The sequence below is a fragment of the Pelobates fuscus genome, chromosome 9, assembly GCF_036172605.1.
Source record: "Pelobates fuscus isolate aPelFus1 chromosome 9, aPelFus1.pri, whole genome shotgun sequence".
NCBI lineage: Eukaryota > Metazoa > Chordata > Amphibia > Anura > Pelobatidae > Pelobates > Pelobates fuscus.
The window spans coordinates 30142763-30148762 of NC_086325.1; positions in this window are offsets into that span (position 1 = coordinate 30142763).

Genomic DNA, 6000 nt, shown 5'->3' on the forward strand with positions numbered 1-6000 from the left:
AATGTTGTTTACATTGATAAATTGTCTTTATATGTGTTATGCCAAAGTCAGAAATAAATTGGCATGCTCAGTTTATCTCACTTTCAAAAATAAATATATTTTTCTTCTTAAAAATATTTTTTCTCCTTTCTTGTTTTTTTGGTGCAAAAAAAAAAAAAAGTGCTGTATGTTTTTTTAAGACACAGATTTAAAATACACAAATACACCTCACCCAGAATGTATAGAAATATCTCGTAAACTCTTTAAAAAAAAAGTTACACCATAAAATCAGTGTTTAAATATTACCTTTTTTGTATTATTTAGTGTTTAATCATTTTTGTCTTTGTGGAGTCATGAAGGCACTGACATTTAGAAGTCAGTAAAACACAAGCATTTTGTACCACAAGATAAATCACAGTCATAGTTATTACAACATCTCAGTGCCGACAATGAGGTGCACAGAGGTTAGGACTGTGATGCATAAGAGTAAGCAAAATATAGTGAAACAATGGCCATTCTTGAAACACTGGGACAACCAAATTAGGGAGAGCCAGTGATATAAAATGGACACATACATTTGCATAAATACAGATGCACACACTTACAAGCAGTGTTTTACTGCACCAGATTGAAGAAGCCATTCCGGCGAAACGCGTCTCTGGCACTATTTATATTTCTGTTTGATATTTTAATTATACTGCATACTACTGCTGAATACACAAGAAAACTTCTAAACTACTCTCCATAAAGAAAAAGGGTCAGGTCGCCAAATGGACTTACGGGCAAATAACTCCCAGAGCTAGGTTATAGCTCTGGAATATGTATATACAACATTGGACGTTCAAGGATATGTAAAAATACGGTATATATATATTCCTTGTTTGCACTAGGTGTACTATTAAGTTTTATGCACATATTTAAGTGCTCCACTGAATTTAGTACAAAAAATTAGTCTATGACAGTCTAGAACCAGCAAACTGTAATGTCACCAGCAAGGATTAGGGTGGCCGATTGAAGACTCAGTGAGCACTTAAGCTATAACCTAACTCTTAAAGATCTACACAAGATGCAATGTGTAATTCAGGCTACAGTCACTCCATGGTTAAATGAGGGAAGCCCATATTCAATAAGAAAGACGATGCCAGAGCTGGTAAGGGCTGATAAGTCAAATGAGTGACTCTATAAATGTTTTTTTTTTTAAGTTGGAAGCCTTGCATGGGAGCACAGAATACTCATCTGGCATGAAGTATGATGGTGCACAGGTCTTGGTTTAGGGATATAGAATGAGGCCTTTACACAATGGTTCTTTACACAAGCACCTTGGTTAGATCTGCTGCTTACAAAGAAGGAGCAAATGGTAGTAAATAGCAGGCAGAGCTGCCAGATGGTCCTTTGAGATGTAGCGCTTGGTGAATACTTTTTAGTTTTCCAAAGATTCACAAAGGACTCCTCTTCTTCAGAGAGCTTCCCCACCCTAATTTTGTTGTTGGACACATTGTTCTATCTAATGGTATAACTTTTAACTGGCAGGTCAAACCCTTCATCTGACCTTCATAAGAAGTGAAAGTTTATCACTGAAGGTCTGTGGAGTAGTGAGCTCCAGAGTGCCAACTCTGGAGAAAAGGCCCTATATGTAATTTAAAAGTGAGAGTTGCAAAGATTGAGTAGATGTTAAGAGATTGGACTTTGTAGGTCGATTTCACGAGATGGAGCATCAGTCAGCTTTATCTAGATCGGAAATCTGCTGAGAAAGAGGTAATTGAAACAGAGAAGCTGGTGAGGAGTCCATGAAGTCAAGGTAAGGGGATTGTGTAATTAGGCACTTTCTTAAAGCTGGTTCAAGAGATGATTGATTCAAACCCAAGTGGAAATATCAGCTCCCGACTTCATATTTCTCCATGTAGACAGTCTTGTGAAGACTGACCTAAAATTATCCAGTTTTCATTGAAACTAAAATCAGGCATCATTTTAGTGGACTCCAAGTCATACTCCTACTTCATTAATTTCAATTATGACTGTTGCCATGAAGATTGGACAGTCAAACTGATCATTTTCAGAAATAACTACTATGTAGCTGCCTTTAAAGAGGAACCATCAATTCACTGGAAATTAAACCACTGAATAACTCACCGGAAATCACCTATTACTTGTGTTAGTGTTTTTTATGTGATGTTCTGTTTTATTTTAATCTATATTAAAGATTTAGTAAGTGACATCCCGATACAGTTTAGTCACACATTGCAAATGAGGAGGAGAAAAGAAAACATTGTTTCATTTCTCCTCTTCTCTGTATGACTTCTCTATACTGACTGTCAGATAAAAATAACTGAATGGAGAACAAAGATTGACAGGGACCTAAGATGGAAGCGCCCAGTAACTGTATAATGACATGTTGGTTGCTACATTTAAAGGGACACTATAGTTAGAAGAACAACTTTATGTTTATGAAGCAGTTTTAGTGTATAGATCATGGCCCTGCAGTCTCAATGCTCAATTCCATGTCATTTAGGAGTTAAATCACTTTGTTTATAAAACCCTAGTCACACCTCCCTGCATGTGACCTGCACAGCCTTCCTAAACACTTCCTGTAAAGAGTCTTCTCTCGTTTACACTTCCTTTATTTTAAATTCTGTTTAACTTGGACTTTCTCATCTCCTGCTCTGTTAATAGCTTGCTAGACCCAGCATGAGCATTGTGTATGTAATTAAAGTTCAATTTACAAAGCAGGAGATTAGTTACATTGGAATGAAAATTAAACTATTTTGTTGCCATGCAGGCTGTGTCAATCACAGCCAGGGGAGGTGTGGCTAGGGCAGCATAAACAGAAACAAAGTGATTTAACTCCTAAATGGCAGTGAATTGAGCAGTGAAACTACAGAGACATGGTTTATACACCCAAACTGCTTAATTAAGCTAAAGTTGTTTTGGTGACTATAGAGTTAATTTTGGTGACTATAGTGTTAATTTTATTTTTCACAAATCACATACATATTTGTTAAATTAAGGAAACAAGTGAACATAATATAAAAAAATCCTGGAAAATGACAGTTTCCCTTTAAGATCATTAGCACTATAAACCCCATCATTCTTAAACCGACAAAGTCACTCTCTAAACTCTAACTACCCCTAAACCTAAACCATAGGGTGCAATGGTAATTCCAGTGTTCTGATCTTTCTTATTGTGCTCCAATATTTTTTGTAGGTTAACTGTTACCTAAAAATCAATTTTGGACAAACAAAATGCTCTCAGTGTGTCAGTGGATGAACTATTTTAGTGAAAAAGGTAAATCCTCAGCTGTCATGGTAGTGGTACCCATCCTTGCAAGGTTTTGTTTGTGAGCAGTGCTTGTGCGTTTGAATGTAAGCATGTTTTTCATGGAGTATGTATGTGAATGCAGGAGCTTATTTGTACGTACTGTTGACATCAGAATGCTGGTATTTAATAAAACAACATTAAAGCATTGCTGAAATGATTGTGAATTTTTATTGTCAACATCTTAAAGTGAATCGCAATGCTTTGTCCTAAAATTTGCATACCTTTATAATTTCTCTACGTTTAAATCAGTAATCCCTAACGAGATAATCTGATTCCCTTAATCTGATTTGCAAACTGACTTGTTTGATGAAAAGACAAATAATATATGCCAGAATTGGAACATAAAACTGTCAGATATATGTTTTAATGCCTAAACATTTTAATTCTCAAACAATTTAGAGTTTAGTGTTGAAATCCGATAATATTTTCCACCAGATTATTTCAATTTTTGCAGTTCTTGCATCGTAAATTCATTTAGTTTTAGATTCCAGGAACATCTAACGGAGGAGGTTTCTTGTTCAGGATGAAGCACTTAATTTTTACAATAAGTTGTGTATCAAACTGATGTCCTAATATCAGTGGAGGAACCGTGTTAAGCGTTCCATTAGCGATAAGGTTGACTAATGTCAAATAATTACGGTAATTAGAAATAAGCACGGTATTAATCTGCAAAAGGGTTCTTTTTTTTTTTTTTACTTTGAAAATTGATTGTTGTGCTAGGGGATAAAGAGATTAAAGCGAGAGATAGAGAGACTGAGGGAGTTTATTCAATAAACACTGAAATTATACCAAGTTAAACGTTGAATTGCAAAATTTAGGCAGCTTTGCTGATTTAGAAAAATCCTCCCAGCTGTAGTTACATCTTGTCTTTTTTATCTTAAATTCACAGGTTAGTAAATAACCATGTGTGTCTGTAAGGTTATTGGTCAATCTTGAAGAAGGAATACATTTGATCATCGGTTCTTTTCTATTTTCATTACTTCAGACGTCAATTATATACACCAGTCAGCTTGCAGATAAGGCCACTAGGATGGTTTGGAAAATATTGAAACTTATTTGATATTTGACAAATTTGCATTTGTTATTTTGATCAGTATTTTGACCTTGGGATTGAATCGTTAATGAAGATTAATCATTTCACTTTCTTTTTGTTTTAAAAATCTGATTTGTTTTTTCGTTCATCATTTACAGAAATATTTACAGACGATAATAAAAAAAAGATGTAGAGATTATTATCGATCTCTATCTTGCAACGTTTCAGACAGGTTTTAACGAGTGTATTCCTAACAGTATAGTGTTCTTTTAAGGTTGCGCTTGGGACATGGTATCTTAAAATGTAAATGTAGGCTGAATTTACTGGCATCACCCTGGTTCTGAGGACAGCCTTGGATTTTGTCAAAACCCCTGAAAATGATTTCACAGAAAACCAAGCACAGCACTCAAACACTCATTGATCCATACCCACCATTTTTTCGTGTTCTTAAAGGAACTCTATAGTCACCAAAACAGCTTTAGCTTAATGAAGCAGTTTTGGTGTATAGATCATGCCCATGCAGTCTCACTGCTTAATTCACAGCCTTTTAGGAGTTAAATCACTTTTGTTTCTGTTTATGCAGCCCTATGACCACCTCTACTAGCTGTGACTGACAAAGCCTGTGTAAAAAAAATATTTCACTTTCAATCGGATTTAACTTACTTTAAAAGTTTTTATCTCCTGCTCTTTAAATTGAACATTAATGGCATACAGAAGGCTCCTATAGGGTCTAACAGGAGTTTAAAAGAGCAGGAGATAAGAAATACAAAATTAAACAGACTTTGCAATAAATGAAGTGTAAACATTAGATGACTCTTTAAAGGAAGTGTTTAGGAAGGCTGTGTAAGTCAAATTCATGGAGGTGTGATTAAGGTTGTATAAACAATGTGATTTAAATCCTAAATAGCAGAGAATGCAGCAGTGAGACAGCAGTGGTATGATTTATACACCAACACGGCTTCATTAATCTAGTCGTTTTTTGGTGACTTAATGTCCCTTTAAAGTAACAGTCTGTTAAACATTATTTATAAAGTCTGGGATCCGTGGAGGAATTGGAGATGTGATTTTTGCAGTTCTGCCCTGTTCTTGCTTAGTCTTCCCCCTCTTTTATGCCCTTTCCATCCAAATTTTACCTTTTTTTTTCAAGCCTTTCTAATGTTAATTTAAAAGAGGAAGACGAATCAAACAAACATTATATCTAATTCTAATGGTAAAAATACCCCCTGAATCCAAACTCAATCTAATATTTCATCGTGTCTCAGCATCTAGAGATATATAGTAAGATTTACATTGTAAATGAATATTCCCATCACATTAGGGACCTTTACAATAATACGTAAGCTATTTTTGTATCCATCCTTTTATTTCATTTTACAAGGAAAGGTAATTTCTTGTATGACGCTGTTTAAAGCGTGGTTACATTTATAAATGCAATTGTATAATGTATTAGCTGACTACATTCTTACATAACGTGGGATGAGTCACGATTTGCTCAGTGACTTTAATACTTAGAGCTACCAGTTGATCCCATTCAAACCAATACGAGGAGCACTTCATATGACTGTGTGTAAAAGCATGGATGGATATGCTTGTATAGCAGTCAATAGGTCTTATTTGGGATTGCTCAGTTAATCGAAAACTGACTGTATTTCATTCAATGAACTGACACATA